The 18,109-nt window shown below is 37.8% G+C and overlaps 1 long non-coding RNA gene and 1 other non-coding gene across 2 annotated transcripts; one reads left to right on the plus strand and one right to left on the minus strand.

Annotated features, from left to right (window-relative positions):
* Window positions 1-680: 680 nt before the first annotated feature.
* On the minus strand, window positions 681-2,614 carry LOC127119345 (uncharacterized). Its single transcript, XR_007802761.1, has 2 exons — window positions 2,242-2,614; window positions 681-949 (listed from the first exon to the last, which is right to left on the minus strand). It is a non-coding gene; the product is annotated as an uncharacterized LOC127119345 (long non-coding RNA).
* Window positions 2,615-12,364: 9,750 nt separating this feature from the next.
* Window positions 12,365-12,471, plus strand: LOC127124538 (small nucleolar RNA R71). The gene has a single exon (XR_007804018.1). It is a non-coding gene; the product is annotated as a small nucleolar RNA R71 (small nucleolar RNA).
* Window positions 12,472-18,109: the final 5,638 nt, after the last annotated feature.

The raw sequence follows: 18,109 nt of genomic DNA on the forward strand, positions 1-18,109 counted from the left end.
TTGTTTGTGTGGAGTCTGACATAAGTCCAGCGATTGACAGTCGGTTTCCTGTTTGTGTTTTGTTTGGCGTGTGTTAGCTGAGCTACGAGTGCTCTGATTCTTCTCTGGTTAGAGAAGATACGTATGCATAGGATGCGACATCCTAGCGAGCATGTTCCGCTTTCCCCCCGAACTACGTCGACTCTGATGTTTGTGTCTGACAAACTACGTAGGCCCAGGATGCGATATCCTGCCGAGTCCCCTTCTTCCGTCTTTCATCTGTGTTTGATTCCAGCGGGTGTGTAGTGTTTGAGCAGTTATCTAGCAACCTTTATTCTACTCTTTTGAGCGTGGATCCCGTCGAGTACGACGGATGCGTAGGGGTGCTAATACCTTCCCTTCGCATAACCGACTCCCGATCCTTGCAATCTCTGGTCGCGAGACCATTTCCTTTCCAGGTTTACTTCGAGCGTTTTCTTTCCCTCCTTTGGGATAAATAACGCACGGTGGCGGCTCTGTGTCTTTTTCCCGCCGATTTTTCGCGTAATGCGACAATGGTTTGGCTCGTGTTTTATGGTTTTCCTAGGCCATTGGTAGGTTCTTGATTCATGAATCTCATTCATGATCCATTTCTTCATGTCTATTAATGCATACAAAGATCAAGGTTCAAGGTGATCTAAATATGAATTTTGGTGGGAATATTCAAATTGAAAATTAAAGTATTTTGCCTTAAATAATTTTTCATTCAAATTTGTTCATATCATTTACAAATGCCAAGCTTACAAATATCCATATAAACAATTACAAAAAAATATATATTTTGGTAAGGTTGAGTTTTAGTCAACCGTTGATTTTTTGGCCAACAGTTGACCAAAGTCAACCACTAATTTCTAAAACCATTTCCCATTTTCTTCTTCATTTCATCATCTTCATCCCCATTCATTTCATGCTTCCTCTCCATTTGAACCACCTACAAAATAAGGCAAGGCTATGAGTTTTTGGTTCATATAAAACAAGAAGCATCTTAACCAACAAACCAAATCTATACACAATACACAATCGAATTAATGCACTATTTAACTTGTCAAGTAATTGAAGCATATTTGTCATGAACATTTGCAATTCACACCACCTTTTTAAACATAAAATCAAAATAAGGCAATCCATTTAGTTTTTTTATCACTACCAATAACCTTTTCTTAACATAAGCAATGCTAACAATTAACCAACTAACATTTATTAATCTCACTTCAAATGTCCTAACTAATACATAAACAATTTTCAATCAACTTCTAACATGTTTAATCAATTCACTAGCAGTAGCTCATAACAATTTTCATAACAGTAGCATAAAAGCATTCTCAACACAATCCCATTCATAATCTCACATTCTCCAGTATAATCCTAGCACTACCAAGCAATTCGATCGTAAAATGCATAGTAGAAGGCTTGAACCGATTCGGTTTGCATAACCTTTAACAGAACATTTAAGTGTGACTCCACTACAACAAACATAGACTTGGCATAACAGAATTTTAGCATCCTCTGCACTAATGAATTTTCTAACTTTCAACTGACTCTTACAAACATTAACCTACAGGAAAATCACTAACCATTTCATAATAGCCAACTTAACTACCATCAATACAACAATGCAGTAGGTATATGCTAGCAGGGTCTTAATATTTCGATTACAGCACAACCAATAACACATAACCAATTGCCAACCAACTAGCATACATCAATAACAAGCATGAATATAACCAAAATTAACAATCAACTATCCTAACTTAACATAACAGCATGGCTAGCCATTTTAGTCAGAGAACTTAACTCCTAACAGATTTTCTAACAAACTAACTACAGATTCTAACTAACTAACAGAAGGTTAACAAAATTTTAACATCTAACAAACTGGCATAGCCTAAAGTTAACAGAGTTTCACTTTGTTAACTCTGAAGCTCTATAAAAGCTAACTTGATTGCAGTTCAGAGGGGGGAAAATCTGCAAACTTCAATCTTCAAGAGCTCTGCAAGCTCCAAGTGCTCTACAACATCAACCTGCAAGTTCTCTGCACTATGTAATCTTCAACCCTCAAGATTCATGCGTTCTTAAATCTGCATCAATCTCACTCATCTTCGAATCTACGAAATTCTCTCACACATACGCAATTAACAGATTGAAGAAGAATATTGAGGAAGAACAGAAGGAGAAAAGGAGCTCGAATCGGAGAAGAAAAATAAGCGTACAAGAGATTGTTACCTGGTTTTTTACCACCGCGTCGAAGCCGGTGAGTTCTTCTTATTTCAATTCGCGTTTCGTCTCGAGTTTGTGTTCCCCTTCGATGCGTTGCGATTGTGTTTTCGGTTTCAATGGATAAAGATGATATTGAACGTGAACGGTGGATATTGATGTGGATTTCAAAGGTTGATTGACGTTGGAACCGTGTTTTTCATCTTTTCGTTCTTGAGAATGAAACACGAAATGGAGATTATGAACAAAGTCTTGGTTACGTTACTGTTGGAGACTTGCGCATTTTAGACTTAGAGATTCGACCCAGTTCGTTTATGCCTGAACTCAGTGTTGGACTCGGTTCCAACTTTCAAGCTTGGTTCTATTTGGACCTAGGGCCCAAACTTTCTTCCTGCACCTCCAGGCAAGATTCATGCCCCCTGCCCATATATATATGAATTTATCTTATTGTTCTTATCATTTGTAGTTGCTGATTTTTTTACATTTTTGTGTATAATCCAATGTTAGTTTATGTTAATTTCAGAATAGCCAAATTCTTTAATAGGTTTAGGTTTAGTTAAAATTAATTAAACTTAATTGATTCTAATTAGGTTTTAATTGTTAACCAAATTGTGCATAATTATATGTTAGATTTAGGTTGATTTTTAGATTATCCTAATTTTTTTTATCGCATAACATGATTGGATTTATTTAGATTTAATTAGGTTTATTTGAATTTAATTAAATTTTAAATTGTTGAAATTAATTCAACATTAACCAAATTGAGCATAATGACCATTTTACCCCTAGGTTGAAAAATCTTGATTTTAATTCATGTTCCCTTAGCTTAGGGATTTAATTAGATTTGTATGATTTTATTGATTAGTTCAATGGGTTTATTTTGTACCTAATTAAACTATCATTTCAATCTCACTGATTAGTGTTGACCAAAGGTCACTTTGGTTAACCAAATCCTTTGTATTATAATGTGATTCCCCAAGCCTATTCAAGTAATCGAAAGACCCTTGATCACTTGATATGGCAAGTCCATTGTGCTCAAGTTATATTGGATATGCTGAATCTCAGGAGCTCAAGACCTCAAGGTTCAAATGCAAGATCAAGACTTCAAAGTCAACAATAATCAAGCATAGCCAATAAAGTGAATTATTTTTCAAGCACATCAAAGGCATCGACACTTGGCAAGTATGATTCAAATTGTACGCCATGAGTCTTAAGTAAATAGGAATGATGAGACAAAGTTTCTCTTACCCTTGTCTATAGTGACTTTGCGTACGGGGCGTAAGCCCTAGCTATTCAAAGCATTCATCCTTGTTTATAGACTTTAGTGCAATTTGAATCATATAATTTACAAGTCTTCTGCAAACACCAATGATTCAACACTTCAACAAGTTAAACACCATTGCACATCAATCATTCTCTCCTTAGTGGATCACTAATCATTCTTTCTTCTTTGAATCGATAATCGTACTCTCCTTAATATTCAGATACCCTTTGTGATCAATTCTTGGAATCCTAAAAAAATCAATCAAATCGTTGTTTGCCTTGTTAGTCCTCTTGTGCTTTAGCAAACCTCTATTTGATCATTGCGAGCCTTGTCAGACCTCTTGTGCTTAGGCTCACCCTAGTTAATCATTGTTTGCCTTATCAGTCCTCTTATACTTTGGCAAACCCCTCAATCATTTGTTTGTCTTATAAGACCTCTTCTGCTTATACAAACCCTTTGAGATCTTTTGCCTTGTAAACCCTCTCGTGTGTTGGCAAATTATCCCCTAGTCATTGTTCTCCTTCTAAGACCTCTCGTGCTTAGGCGAACCCTTTGAGATCTCTGGCCTTGTAAACCCTCTCGTGTGTTGGGAAATTATCCCCTAGTCATTATTCTCCTTCTAATACCTCTCGTGCTTAGGCAAATCATTTGAGCTCTCTTTCCTTATAAATCCTCTCGTGTGTATGCCAATCATTCCTTATTCATTGCTCATCTTATAAGACCTCTTGTGCTTAGACGAAGCTCTCTTGCCTTATAAATCCTTTCGTGTGTAGGCCAATCATTTCTTATTCATTGCTCGTCTTATAAGACCTTCCGTACTTAGACAAAGCTCTCTTTCCTTATAAATCCTCTCGTGTGTAGGCCAACAATTTCTTATTCATTGCTCGTCTTATAAGACCTCTCGTGCTTAGACGAAGCTCTCTTGCCTTATAAATCCTCTCGTGTGTAGGCCAATCATTTCTTATTCATTGCTCGTCTCAAAGCTCTCTTGCCTTATAAATCCTCTCGTGTGTAGGTGAATCATTTATTATTCATTGCTCGACTTATAAGACCTCTCGTGCTTAGATGAAGCTCTCTTGCCTTATAAATCCTCTCGTTTGTAGGCCAATCATATCTCATTTGTCACTGTGGTTGATTACCATCATTGGTTAATGTCACACTCTTGCTTGTTAAGCAATTTACTTTTCCTCTAGGCAATCCAATTAATCTTTCCCTTATGCCGCATTAGTTCCACGAACTACAAATGCTCTGATTTTCTTATTGCACAATGAGAAAACATAGGCACGAGGGTTCGAATCCTCCGCGAGCACCCTAATTATTATTCCATATTTATTCATTATTTCTCTATTCCTCCATCCATATCCGTAGACCATTATTCATTACCTTCATTCAATATCTTATACCTTCATTCACTTCATGTGATATGCTGTTATCTTTGAACCAAATGCAATTCTTCTTTGAGTTCCATGCATACTTCTAGGCAAGTATCTAGTGTCTGCCTCTGAACCAAGAGCCGATTTGTTTGTCTTGTTAGTCCTCTCGTTGCTTAGACGAACATCTCCTTACTTACTTTGCAGTTGTATACAGGAAGTTCTCTTTGTTTTCGGTTATTCTAATACATTGATACCATGCCTTAGTCCCCTCCCTTGTTGGTTTGCGCCAGTTTTACTCTTGAGTTCATATTTCATCCCTTGTTGGAGTTCAAATCATATAATCCTTTGGTTCATACCATACCTTTATCACAACCTCTTTTCACCTCCCATCACTAGTTCTATGAACTACGGAACTCAGAATTCCTTATTGCACCATAAGGATACGTAGGCATGAGGGCCCCAATCCTCACCGAGCACTCTATCTATTTTCTTCCTTTTCCCTTATTCTTTCGTGAGTCACTTTAGATATATCACATGTTCGAGCAAGAACAATCAAAACGATTCTCGTTGAGTACAACAGATGTAATGAATGTGTATACCTTCCCTTTGCACAACCGACTTCCTTACCCAGATATATCTTTCCCCCGGGTTTTATCGATGTTTTCCCTTTCCTTCTGGAATAAATAAAGTTTGATGGCGACTTTTTTATATGTTCAAGCGTGCGATGCGTTCGGGTATATTTTCGCTAGCTTCAATAGTCATAGATTATGGCAAGCTCTCTTTTTCCCTATAGATTTACAAACTCTGGTAACCCTGCTTTTTCCCCTAAAGAGTTACAAGCTTCGGTAAAGCCCCATTTCATTCTGCCTATACAGTTACAGACTTCGGTAAAGCCCCATTTCATTCTGCCTATATAGTTACAGACTTTAACACTCTTTCATTCTGCCTTATAGAGTTACAGACTCTGGCGCACATTTATTTCAATGCCTATAAACTTAAAGACTTTGGCATCATTTCTATTTTACCTTGTAGAGGTTCAGACTCTAGCAATCACTTATATCTGCCTTATATAGTTACAGACTATGGCACATCTTTGCGCTCTTGCCTTGTGTAGTTACATACTCTGGCAGTCTTTTTCCTTGCCCTTTAGAGTTACAGAATTTGGCAATTTCTTTATGCTCAGTAGAGTTACAGACTCAAGTACAACATCCCTTTGCCTTTTAGAGTTACAAACTTTGGCAATCATATCTTTTTGCCTTATATAGTTACAGACTATGGCACACCATTCATCTAGCCCTTTAGAGTTACAGACTCTAACAATCTATTTCTTGCCCCTATAGAATTGTAGACTCTGGCAAGCATCTTTGCACCCTGCCTACCTTCATTTTCCCTATAGAGTACAGACTCTGACATTCATCTATTTTGCCCTGTAGAGTTACAGACGCTGGTTATCTCTCATTCTGCCTTGTGGGGTTGCAAACCCTGGAAAACATCTTTTCCTACCTTATAGAGTCTCAAACTCTGGTAGCACCATAGGTTCAGACCATGCCTTCACAAATTCACTTTGGCTAAACATCAATCATTAGTTAATGCTACGCTCCTACTATTCAAGCACTTTGCTTCGCCTTTTGGCAACCTAATCAAATCTTTCAGTTTTTTTCATGTTAGTTCCACGAACTACGGAGCTCTGACTTTCTCATTGCACAATAAGAATATATAGGCACAAGGGTTTGAACCCTTGGTGAGCATATTTACTCTTTCTTCTGCCTTATGGACCCATCCATATATTTCATAATCCATATCATTTATCCATAACCATTCATCTTAGTGATATACTGTTTCTTTGGAATCGAATACCATTTTTTGTTGGATTCCATATATACCCTTTGGGGACATATCCAATGTCCGCCTTTGAACTGATAGCTATTTGTCTTGATGCAAAACATTTAATTCCCTTTATTTTTGACCCCACCATGTATTGGTTCATGCTTCGTCCATACCATGTATTAGTTCATGTCACCTTTACTCTTGGGTTCAAATTTCATTCCTTTATGGATTCCAATAATACCTTTATCTTTTAGTTCCAATTATACCTTTTTGTCACTTCTGCCAAACCTTTCTGTTTCTTTCCACTTTCATTATTTCTCTCTATCATATCATTCACCATTCATTATTCACTATTCACTACCTTCATTCAATATCTTCTACCAATCATTCACCCATGTGATATACTTCCTCTTTGAGCCAAATACACCATTTCTTTGAGCTCCATCCAGTGTCTGCCTTCGAACCAAGAGTTGTTTGTATTTATGCCAAACTTTGAATTCCCTTTGTTTTCGGCCCCACCATATAGTGGTTCATGCTTACGTCATACCATGTATTGGTTTATGCCACCTTTACTATCTATTTCAGATTTTATCCCTTAATGGCTTCAAACAACAACATCCTTTAGTTCAAACCATACCTTTATCATTCTTCTTTCATCTCTCACCTTTAGTTCTATGAACTACGGAGCTCTGAATTCCTTATTGCAATATAAGGATACATAGTCATGAGGGCCATAATCCTCACCGAGAACTCTATGTATTCTATAATTTTTCCTTTATCCTTTTACGAGTAATATTTAGATAGTAACACCCATTCGATCATAGAACAATCAAAATAATCCCTGTTGAGTATAATGGATGTGAGGGGTGCTAATACCTTCCCCTTGCAAAACTGACTTCCTTACCCCTTTTCTCTTCCTCGAGTTTTATTGATGTTTTCCCTTTCCTTCGGGAATAAATAAAGTTTGATGGCGACTTTGTTGTATCTTTGAGCGTGCGATGTGCATGGATATATTTCCGCTAGCTTCAGTTTGGTTATAGTGGTAAGCTTTGTTAAGGCAAGGCGACTGGACTACTCTCAGTTGAGGAGAGGAACCAGGATAATCTTTGTGTGTTTCTTGCATTTACCTCTGAACCTTTTATTTCTGCTGCTGTATTTAATTCAGATATTAGTGTCTGAACTTTGTTCAAAATCTGAACTTGCTAGTTCAGAAGTGAATTTGATATTTGGCCATACATAATTCATCCCCCTATCTTGTGTATTTTCTCACCTTCAGTTGGAATCAGAGCACAGTCTATACTATACACTTAACCATGGTATAAAAAAGATCTTGAGAAAAATAATCTTTCCATCGTGGTTGAAAGTTCTGCATTAACTAGCCCCGTTAGAGGATCTTTTTATGGTGATAGTAACCATGATCAAAGTACATCTGATCAAAACAACTATACTGCTATACCATCAATATTCAGTGGAGACTCCACTGAATTTGAATGGTGGAAAAGCAAGATGTACACTCACATAATTGGTTTGGATGATGAGTTATAGAGTATCTTGGAAGACCGCATTGACTTTCATGTCAATGGTGTTGGAATGGTTTCTGACAGAAAGTCTCTCACCCCTGATCAAATTTTTTATTTATAGAAAGCATCATAGAGTGAGATGCACTCTTATTTATGCTTTACCTCATTCTAAGTACATAAATATTATTGATAAGTCTACTGCAAAGACTATCTTTAAATCTCTATGTGCTACTGAAGGAGAACGGCGATCCAAAATGCAACGGAAATTAAATTTTTTCTCCTTTAGTGATCCTTACGAATGGGCATGATCAGTGATAGAATAGTTACCTCTTGTGACGATTGAAACCTTTGATGCAGATCTATGGAGCGATCACGAACGTTGAACGATGACAACGCCTCTACTCAGTCCACACGAACGGATTCCTTCAATCTCAGTGCTAGCTGATATGAATGAAGGCTTTGAGTGTGTGAGAGAGAGAAAGAGAAAATGAAAATGCAACCGCACTAAATGCTTCTGCACAAGGGTTCTATTTATAGAACCACTCATGTGGGCTTCAAGCTAAAAAGCCCACTTAAGTGTATGTGGCCCATATCTTATGATATGCCCAAAATACTTAAGCGCATGGTACCTTACCATATTTTGTATTCTACTTAAGTACACCGTACCTTACGATGTTCTACAATTCACTTAAGTGCACCGTACCTTACGGTGTTCCTTAGTTACTCTATCTCTCATCAATCCGTCCTTTGTGTGTGACCCTGTAGGTTTTCGCGACATTGGCAATTATATGAAATAACACATTTAACATAATAAACAGTGAGCGGTATCTAGCAACACATCACTGCTACCCAAGACACGAAAAATGTCATGTGATCTGACAAATCCTTCTGTGATAATATTTATGTGTATAATTACCCTTTTGCCCTTATGTCTATATTGAACACAAGGCATAGACTGTGTCATCCTTGTCCAATTCAATATTGGGCCCATAGATATTTATCCTGTTATGCAGGATGGGCAAATTCCATCTAGGTCACTCATGTCCCTCAGCATGCTTCGTGGAGTACCCATCAACTATCTTTATGGTTATCCAGTTACGAACAACGTTTGATCAGCAATAAAGCACTTGACTCTACATCTAGGGTCCATAGTGGTTTCAGGTCGAAGGGTGGTATACACCATTATCACCATGAGAATAACTTATGACACTTTGCATAACATTTTATATAGTATTCTCATAGCGGGTCAATCCAGTATAAATATTACTCTTAACATTCATACCTATGTTTAAGACTTGATAACTCCTTATCCATGATCCATGAGATGTGATCATCAGTCTATATACATAATAGTCTTAATGCTTTAATGTTATCCCACTTCACAATAAAGCTCGACTACAGATACTTTAAGAATAGTGTCCTTATGTTTAATGTGATCTCATGATTAAGTCATACCTGATACATTAAACGGATTAGTTATTCTAGGGACTTTATTAAACAAACATAATAAAGAAAAAGTCTTTTATTATTAATAAATAATTCGATACAAGTACCAAAAGTATTGGCCTCTAGGGCTTACACCAACAATCTCCCACTAGCACTAGAGCCAATCAGGCATATCCCTAATGCCCATAGATCTAGTATGGCCATCATGCTTCTGCTGCGCAAGAGGCTTTGTTAGTGGGTCAGCAATATTGTCAAGTGTAGGTACTCTGCATATTTTCACATCTCCTCTATCTATTATCTCTCGAATGAGGTGATAATGCCTAAGTATGTGTTTGGATCGTTGGTGATATCTAGGCTCCTTAGCTTGTGCGATAGCACCATCGTTATCACAATAGAGACCAATGGGATCCACAATGCTAGGAACTATGCCAAGTTCACTAATGAACTTTTTGATCCAAACAACTTCCTTTGCTGCACTTGAGGCAACAATATACTCGGCCTCGGTAGTAGAATCAGCAACTGTATCTTGCTTTGAACTTTTCCAGCTCACAGCGCCACCGTTTAAGCAGAACACATAACCAGATTGTGATCTAAAGTCATCCTTATCTGTCTGGAAGCTAGCATCGGTGTATCCAATTACAGTCAGTTCTTCCTGACCTCCATATATTAAGAATGAGTCCTTAGTCCTTCTCAAATACTTAAGGATATTCTTGACAACTACCCAATGAGCATCACCAGGGTCAGATTGGTACCTACTCGTTGCACTTAAAGCATACTAGACATCTGGTCGAGTACATAACATGGCATACATGATAGATCCTATTGCAGATGCATATGGAATCTTATTCATGTGATCCCTTTCTTCCTTAGTTGAAGGGGATTGTGTTTTTGATAGACACAGGCCATGTTGCATAGGTATGAATCCTTTCTTGGAATCATGCATATTAAAGCGTCTCAGCACTTTGTCTATGTATGTACTCTGACTTAGGCCAAGCATTTTTTGTGATCTATCTTTATAGATTATGATTCCTAATATATAGGCTGCTTCACCTAGGTCCTTCATAGAAAAGCATTTCCCCAACCAAGACTTTACTTGTTGCAGGGTAGGGACATCGTTTCCAATGAGTAATATGTCATCTACATATAATACCAGGAAAACGATCATGCTCCCACTAACCTTCTTGTAAACACAAGGCTCATCTTCATTCTTGATGAATCCATATTGTTTTACTGTTTCATCAAAACAAAGATTCCAGCTTCTGGAAGCTTGCTTCAATCCATAGATTGATCTTTGTAACTTACATATCTTTTGGGCTTCTTCTGGTATGTCAAATCCTTCAGGCTGTGTCATGTACACATCCTTAAGAAGATTCCCATTAAGGAAAGCAGTTTTGACATCCATCTGCCATATTTCATAATCATGATATGCAGCGATAGCAAGTAAAATCCGAACAGATTTAAGCATTGCAACTGGTGAAAAGGTTTCATCATAGTCAATCCCATGAATTTGTTTATATCCTTTTGCAACTAGTCTTTCCTTATAGGTATGTACCTTACCATCCATGTCAGTCTTCTTTTTGAAGACCCACTTGCATCCTATAGGGTTAACTCCTATAGGAGGCTCTACCAAGGTCCAAACCTGGTTTGTGTACATGGAATTCATTTCAGATTTCATGGCTTCTAGCCACTTCTCAGACTCGGGACCAGTTATGGCCTCTTGGTAGGTCACAGGCTCATCTTGATCCATGAGTAATACATCACCTTGATCATTTATGAGATATCCATATCTCTCAGGTAGGTGACGTATCCTGCCTGACCTACACTGGTCTTGTTCTACTTGAGCAGGTTTCTCTTCCACAACTACTTGTGTTTCCTGCTCTAATTCCTCCATAGGTGTATCGATGCTTTGTGATTCTTGAATTTCTTCAAGCTCTACTTTCCTCCCACTGATTCCTTTGGAAATAAAATCCTTTTCTAGGAAAACTCCAATTCGAGCGACAAACACTTTGCCTTCAGAAGGATTATAGAAGTAATACCCTTTTGTTTCTTTAGGATACCCCACAAATAAGCATTTGTCAGATTTGGGCTCAAGCTTAGTTGAAATTTGTCGTTTCACATAAACTTCGCAACCCCAAATCTTCATGTAAGACATATGTGGTTTCTTACCACTCCATATCTCATATGGTATCTTCTCAACCTTTTTGGATGGAACACGGTTAAGTGTGTAAGCTGCTGTCAATAATGCATGTCCCCAAAAGGAGTTTGGAAGATCGACGTGACTCATCATGGATCGGACCATGTCTAACAAGGTTCGATTTCTTCTCTCAGATACACCATTCCATTGGGGTGTTCTAGGAGGAGTAAGTTGGGATATGATCCCACACTCTTTCAGATGGTCATCAAACTCTAGGCTTAAATACTCACCACCTCGATATGATCGAAGAGTTTTAATATTCTTACCAACTTTTGCATGGACGTGGTCAAGGCTACTGATTTCGTACATTCCACTTTTTGTTTGGGACATTTCTACTGGAGTTCTTTCACCTCCCAACTGGCAATGGTTTTGGGCCATGTTTTCAATGAGTTGATAGGCTTTGTTGTATGGCTTGTCCATAAGTGCACCTTCTGCGGCAGCGTCTACTGTCAGTCTTGTGTTATACAGAAGCCCATTGTAAAATGTGTGAATGATCACCCAGTATTCGAGACCGTGATGTAGACATATCCTCATCATGCATTTGTATCTCTCCCACGCATCGTAGAGAGATTCTACATCTTTTTATCGAAATCCATTGATTTGAGCTCTCAGCATAGCAGTTTTGCTTGGCGGAAAATATTGGGATAAGAAAACGTTCTTCAGTTCTTCCCATGTTGTAACTGAGTTGGATGGCAAGGATTGCAACCAAGCCCAAGCTCTGTCTCTTAGTGAGAAAGGAAAGAGGCGTAGTCTTATCGCATCTTGAGATACACCATTCGCCTTCACAATGTCTGTGTACTGCACAAACTTGGTCAAATGTTCATTAGGGTCGTCTGTAGGATTTCCAGCAAATTGATGTTGTTCGACGACTGATAATAATGAGGGTTTCAGCTCGAAATCGTTTCGATTCATAGCAGGGGCAACAATGCTGCTGTGAGGTTCTTGTTGGGACGGGGTAGCGTAGAACTTAAGAGGACGATTCTGTGGATCTACTGCAACCATGGTTGGTTTTTCAGACCAAGTATACATAAACAAAATAGACCAAGTATAGAAAAAAAAACAGACATATAACATGTAGTAACATAATCCTCATGTTGTTTCTTGATGTTCCATATGCAGGCAATTACAAGGCAGCAAGGTATACCATACAAGTCCCACTTTCTGCATGAGCAAGCTTCCTTTTTCAGGTCAACACAGTAAGTTTCAATTCCATTGGTGAAACCAAATATTGATAGGTCATCATCACTATGCCATATGGGACTCAACCCCTGTGCTTGCTTCTTATTCTTCTCAATAACCAACTGAATTCTAGGACATATGGATCTAGTGTAGCCATGTAGCAACTCCTTCTGACTTGTCAGCCTCTTGGTGATGTAATGCTTGATGCCTTCCAATAGAGTGATAATAGGCTTCTCCCTATGATCCAGTATTGCCCTATTGAATGCTTCACACATGTTCTTCACTTGTAAGTCACACTTTGAATATGTTCTGAAGTGTGATCTGCTCCAATGCCATGCAGGGACATCTAACATATCTTTCCTGCATCCTCTTTCATTGCCTTCACCCTCAACATTTCCCTTTCCCATGCTGGAACTGTTGTTGCCCTAGCAGCTTCCCACAACACTTCCTTTAATTCCAATCCAGGGTGTTTCTTCTTCCAATTGCCGTATAAATGCTTCACACATAATCTGGACTCCACATTAGCACTGATGCCTTGAACATGTGGAACTAGTCCCTGTCACATGCAAAATATGGATAATATGTAAACATTTAAATGCATAATATATAAACAAGTTAATGCATAAGTATAAGTATAAGTGCTTTACCTTTTGCTGATTTGATATAAATGCATAGGACCTCTGACTGTATCCTTCCAAATCATGCATAAGAAGGTCTAAAAACTATTGCTATGAATCCTTTGTTTCAGCTTCAACTACAACATATGCAATTAAAAAAAATTGGTTATTGCCATCCCTCCCCACTACTTCCATTAATTATCCACCATAATCCCCTTTCAAGAAACATGCATCCAACCCAATAAAAGGCCTGCATGTCCTTGCAAACCCTGCCTTGCAAGCCTCTAAACAGACATAAATGTAGGATCAAGCGCTTACCACTGAGCTAAAAGCAATTGCTGTTAGTGAGGGTGCAACTTTATTTCCTTATAGTATGAGCCCTCAGGGGCTGCACCTAAAGCGAGGTTTGTAAGCTCCCTCTAAGTGCCATGGGTTGGGATGTTAAGCCCATTCGAATCCCTAGGAGTGACGCTGGATTTATTTATCCAACAATCTCCCCCCAGTGTCAGCCGGGGGGATTCGAACCCATGACCATGCTCTGATACCACTTGTAGGATCAAGCGCTTACCACTGAGCTAAAAGCAATTGCTGTTAGTGAGGGTGCAACTTTATTTCCTTATAGTATGAGCCCTCAGGGGCTGCACCTAAAGCGAGGTTTGTAAGCTCCCTCTAAGCGCCATGGGTTGGGATGTTAAGCCCATTCGAATCCCTAAGGGTGACGCTGGATTTATTTATCCAACAATAAATTCTTTCAAACACATGGTTGCCATTACTATCAGCATATTGTATTACAACAGTACTATTAGAATTTGATTTTAATAACACTTGTCCATAACTTCTCAAATGAGTGAATTGCTCAATACCATCCCCTTGAACTAACTCCATTACTTTCCTCTTTGCCATGTATTCCTGATCATGTGATAGTTTCACTCCCCATCTCTCAACAGCTTCAGCTCCGATGCCTGATGGTTTCATAGAAGGATTATGTCTAAGTATGCTTGCAAACTTGTTGGCAAGCCACTTTCTTGTTTTGGCAAGCCACTTTCCCTGGTGGTTGATACGTCTCGTGACTGTATATAGAATATAGTCTATCGGATACTTGACTGCAAGTGCACAGTCCAGTCGTTTTAGTTTTAAAAGATATCGAACCCACAAGGACCGATGGTCAAACTAATGCTACTGATGTTACTATGTTTAGCTAAGGGAATGATTTTTAGAAGTTTGGTTGAAGAAAATTAAATCTAAGGGAAGTTAAGTTTTAAGAAAATATTAATATAAGGATATCAGTATGCAACGCATTAATCGTCAGGGATTCGATAAGTCACCAGTGTATAATTTAAGTACCAAATATCTTTCAGTATAAAATACTTATTTAAAAGACTTTATCTCACACTCTCGTGATTGTTGATTTGGACTATACCTTTAAGTCAGAATGTACGCTATCGCTGTCCCATTTGAAGTTAAAAATACTTTTTGAAAATAAATAAGTTTTAATTGCTTTTAAAGTGCTCTCGCTGTTTTTAAAATCAATGCCTAGTTTTTACTATCCAGTTCGACCCTCACACTCTCGCGATTGTCGGTTCTCACCTTAGTTAATTTCCCACTCTCGTGGCAAAATCGTATTAAATAGCTCACACTTGTGACAAAGTTAATTAAATTTAAATTAAAAACCACAGTCAAAAAGATTGTTTGAGAAAAGAAGTTTTACACCGATTATTATTAAATCCTGTCTAATTAAATTGTTACATACCGATACCGGTAGTTTAGCCGGACATGTTAAACAATGCAAACACAGACGAACATAAACAGATCAACAATAAAACAGACATGATTACAATAATAATAAAGCAATAACAATTGAATAAAAACCTGGAAATTGGATTAATAGAATATACCGAATCTTGAAGTACTTAAGCAGTCCTCCACATGTCGGTAGGATTCTGCTTCTTCGAAGTAATCGCTTAGACTAAATTAAATAAATTATAGTAGGTCCTTAGTGTAGGAAACTACTACTTTGGCTAAATGAAAAACGGAAAGGAAAAAGGGAAAATCAAAGCTCTGAATGGTAAAGGAAAATTAATGTTGCTGAAGAAAAGTAAAAGACAAAATAGAATTGCCGTGCAAAAGTGCAGAGAGAAAAAGGTCTTCAAAGCTGGCTTCCAAAAGAAAAAAATTAAGCGTCCCCGTAGGTTTCCAACTTCCATCTTTTTATATCCCCCCATTAGGTCTTGGCAGTTGAGAGAAACAAGGATGACTTTGTTGAGTGAGGAAATCACGAGCAAGCGGCTGACCAAACAAGAAAGTGGTTTGCCAACAAATGTTGGGTCACTTCTGTTGACTGTTTCAAGGCGCTGATTTTGGCCGCATGACGTTCGTGATGAGCCTGTGGCGGTCGCCACAGGATGGGCGTGCCGGTCGTGACATGCTTTGTGATGGTCGTCACATCCACAATTTTTGTGTTCTCTGTTTTTCTACTGCTTTCTCTTCTATTTCTTCTTCTTTTCCTTCCTTTTCTATACTTTGCTCATTTAAGCATGGGGATTGAAATACCTGCAAAAATAACTCGAACACTTGCGGAATAATCATAATATAAATGAAAGTGTTATGATTTTTGAGTGTAAATCAAGGCAAATATACGATGTATTTTCGCGTTATCAGTGGTGTATATAAATGGTCTGAATCCTCAACGTCACCATGAACCATCTCAGTCTGGTCTTTCTTGTTTTGGCATCTAGAAGCCTTACCTAAAATCTCTTGGGGAAGTACCTTAGTCCAGTCCATCTCACTCTCCTCAGATTCTTCACTAAATTGATATTCACTATCCTCAAAACTACCCTCACTTGCAACATAATCCTCATCAATATCAGTGGTTCCTTCTTCAGCAACAACATTAGGATCAATAGTAACATCATCTTCAGCAACACCATTAGGATCAATAGTGATATCATCTTCAGCAACAACATTAGGATCAATATTTTCTTCTTTAGCAACACAATTAGGATCAGTACTGACATCATCTTCAACAACACCATTAGGATCAGTACTTTCTTCTTCAGCAACACCACCACTAGGATCAGTAGTGACACCATCTTCAGCAACACCATTAGGATTAATATTTCCTTATTCAGGAATACCATTAGGATCGGTACTGACTTCTTCAGCAATAATGACTTCCTCAGTAACATCTGCGCTTTTAAATCTAATGCATTATACATCATCTTTAACATCTAGTTCAATAACCAGTTCACTATCATCAATAATCTGTGGAATCCCCACACTATGCTCCACATACACATCTATTACATCATATCCTACAACATCTTTTGAAAACTGCAGTACACCCTGGTCATTGTTCAAGGGTCTAAGACCACGAGAAAAGCTATATGCAGGGTGCCAATACCACAAGCACTTTATATTTACATAGGCCTCACTCTTAATCATATCCTCTAACTCCATGTAAGACATATAATCAACATCTCAACTCCAGTTCATCTCAGTAACTTTCCCATTTACATACCAATTTACAGGTGTCTCAACGAATTTACCCCTATGATGTATTCTCAACCTTATCTTATTACTCATATCAGACCTGGAAAAAATTGACAAAAATTGAATCAAACAAATATAAACTAACACCAGTGACCATAAGAACCACAACAATACTAAACTAAGAGGATCACAAAGACAATAATACATACCTTACACAGTATATGACCCTCTCCTTTTGACTTCCAAACTTCTTCATCTTCGTAACGAATTGCACGAATGCTTCACAAATTTCAATATGTAATAAAATTAGGTTTCAATTTCTGAACAAATTGCACGAATACAAAACAGGATATTAGGGGGTTGCCAAAAGGGGATTAGGGTTTCAATTTCTGAAGAACAAGTAAAGGCAATGAACGAGGATGAATTTAATTCCTATTTCACTAGATTATAATTTGTTTTTTCAATTTCCAAAATATTTTTTAATATTTTCTACATTAAAATATCCGGGTGAGAATTGACATATTTGAAAATGCTGACATGTATCCAAATAGTACCTGTCACGTCATTAATGAATTGACACATAATCAAAATTGGATAGAAGATCATGCAAATCCAAACACAATCAAATATAAGGGATCAAAATCGCATGTTTTGTAATAGGAGATCAATTATTTAAAACAGTCAAATTAAAGGGATAAAAAATGTATTTAAACTTATAAAATGAAAAGACCCTCTAATTTGTTGAATATGGGTTGCTCAGCTTGCTGTCAGGTTGACCTTCAGTCAATCGGCCTCGGTTTGACAAGACCTTAAAACCATTCTCATAAACAAAGACAACATGCCTTATATTCAATTGAGGCCACGCTGTGTGTGTGACTGTTTTTAAAGGATTGTAATATTCAATTGCGGCCACACTTAGTACGTGAAAACATATTTAAAGCATATAGATCATTTTTTTAAAAAATCAG

Source organism: Lathyrus oleraceus, chromosome 2 (assembly GCF_024323335.1).
Source record: "Lathyrus oleraceus cultivar Zhongwan6 chromosome 2, CAAS_Psat_ZW6_1.0, whole genome shotgun sequence".
Classification (NCBI taxonomy): domain Eukaryota; kingdom Viridiplantae; phylum Streptophyta; class Magnoliopsida; order Fabales; family Fabaceae; genus Lathyrus; species Lathyrus oleraceus.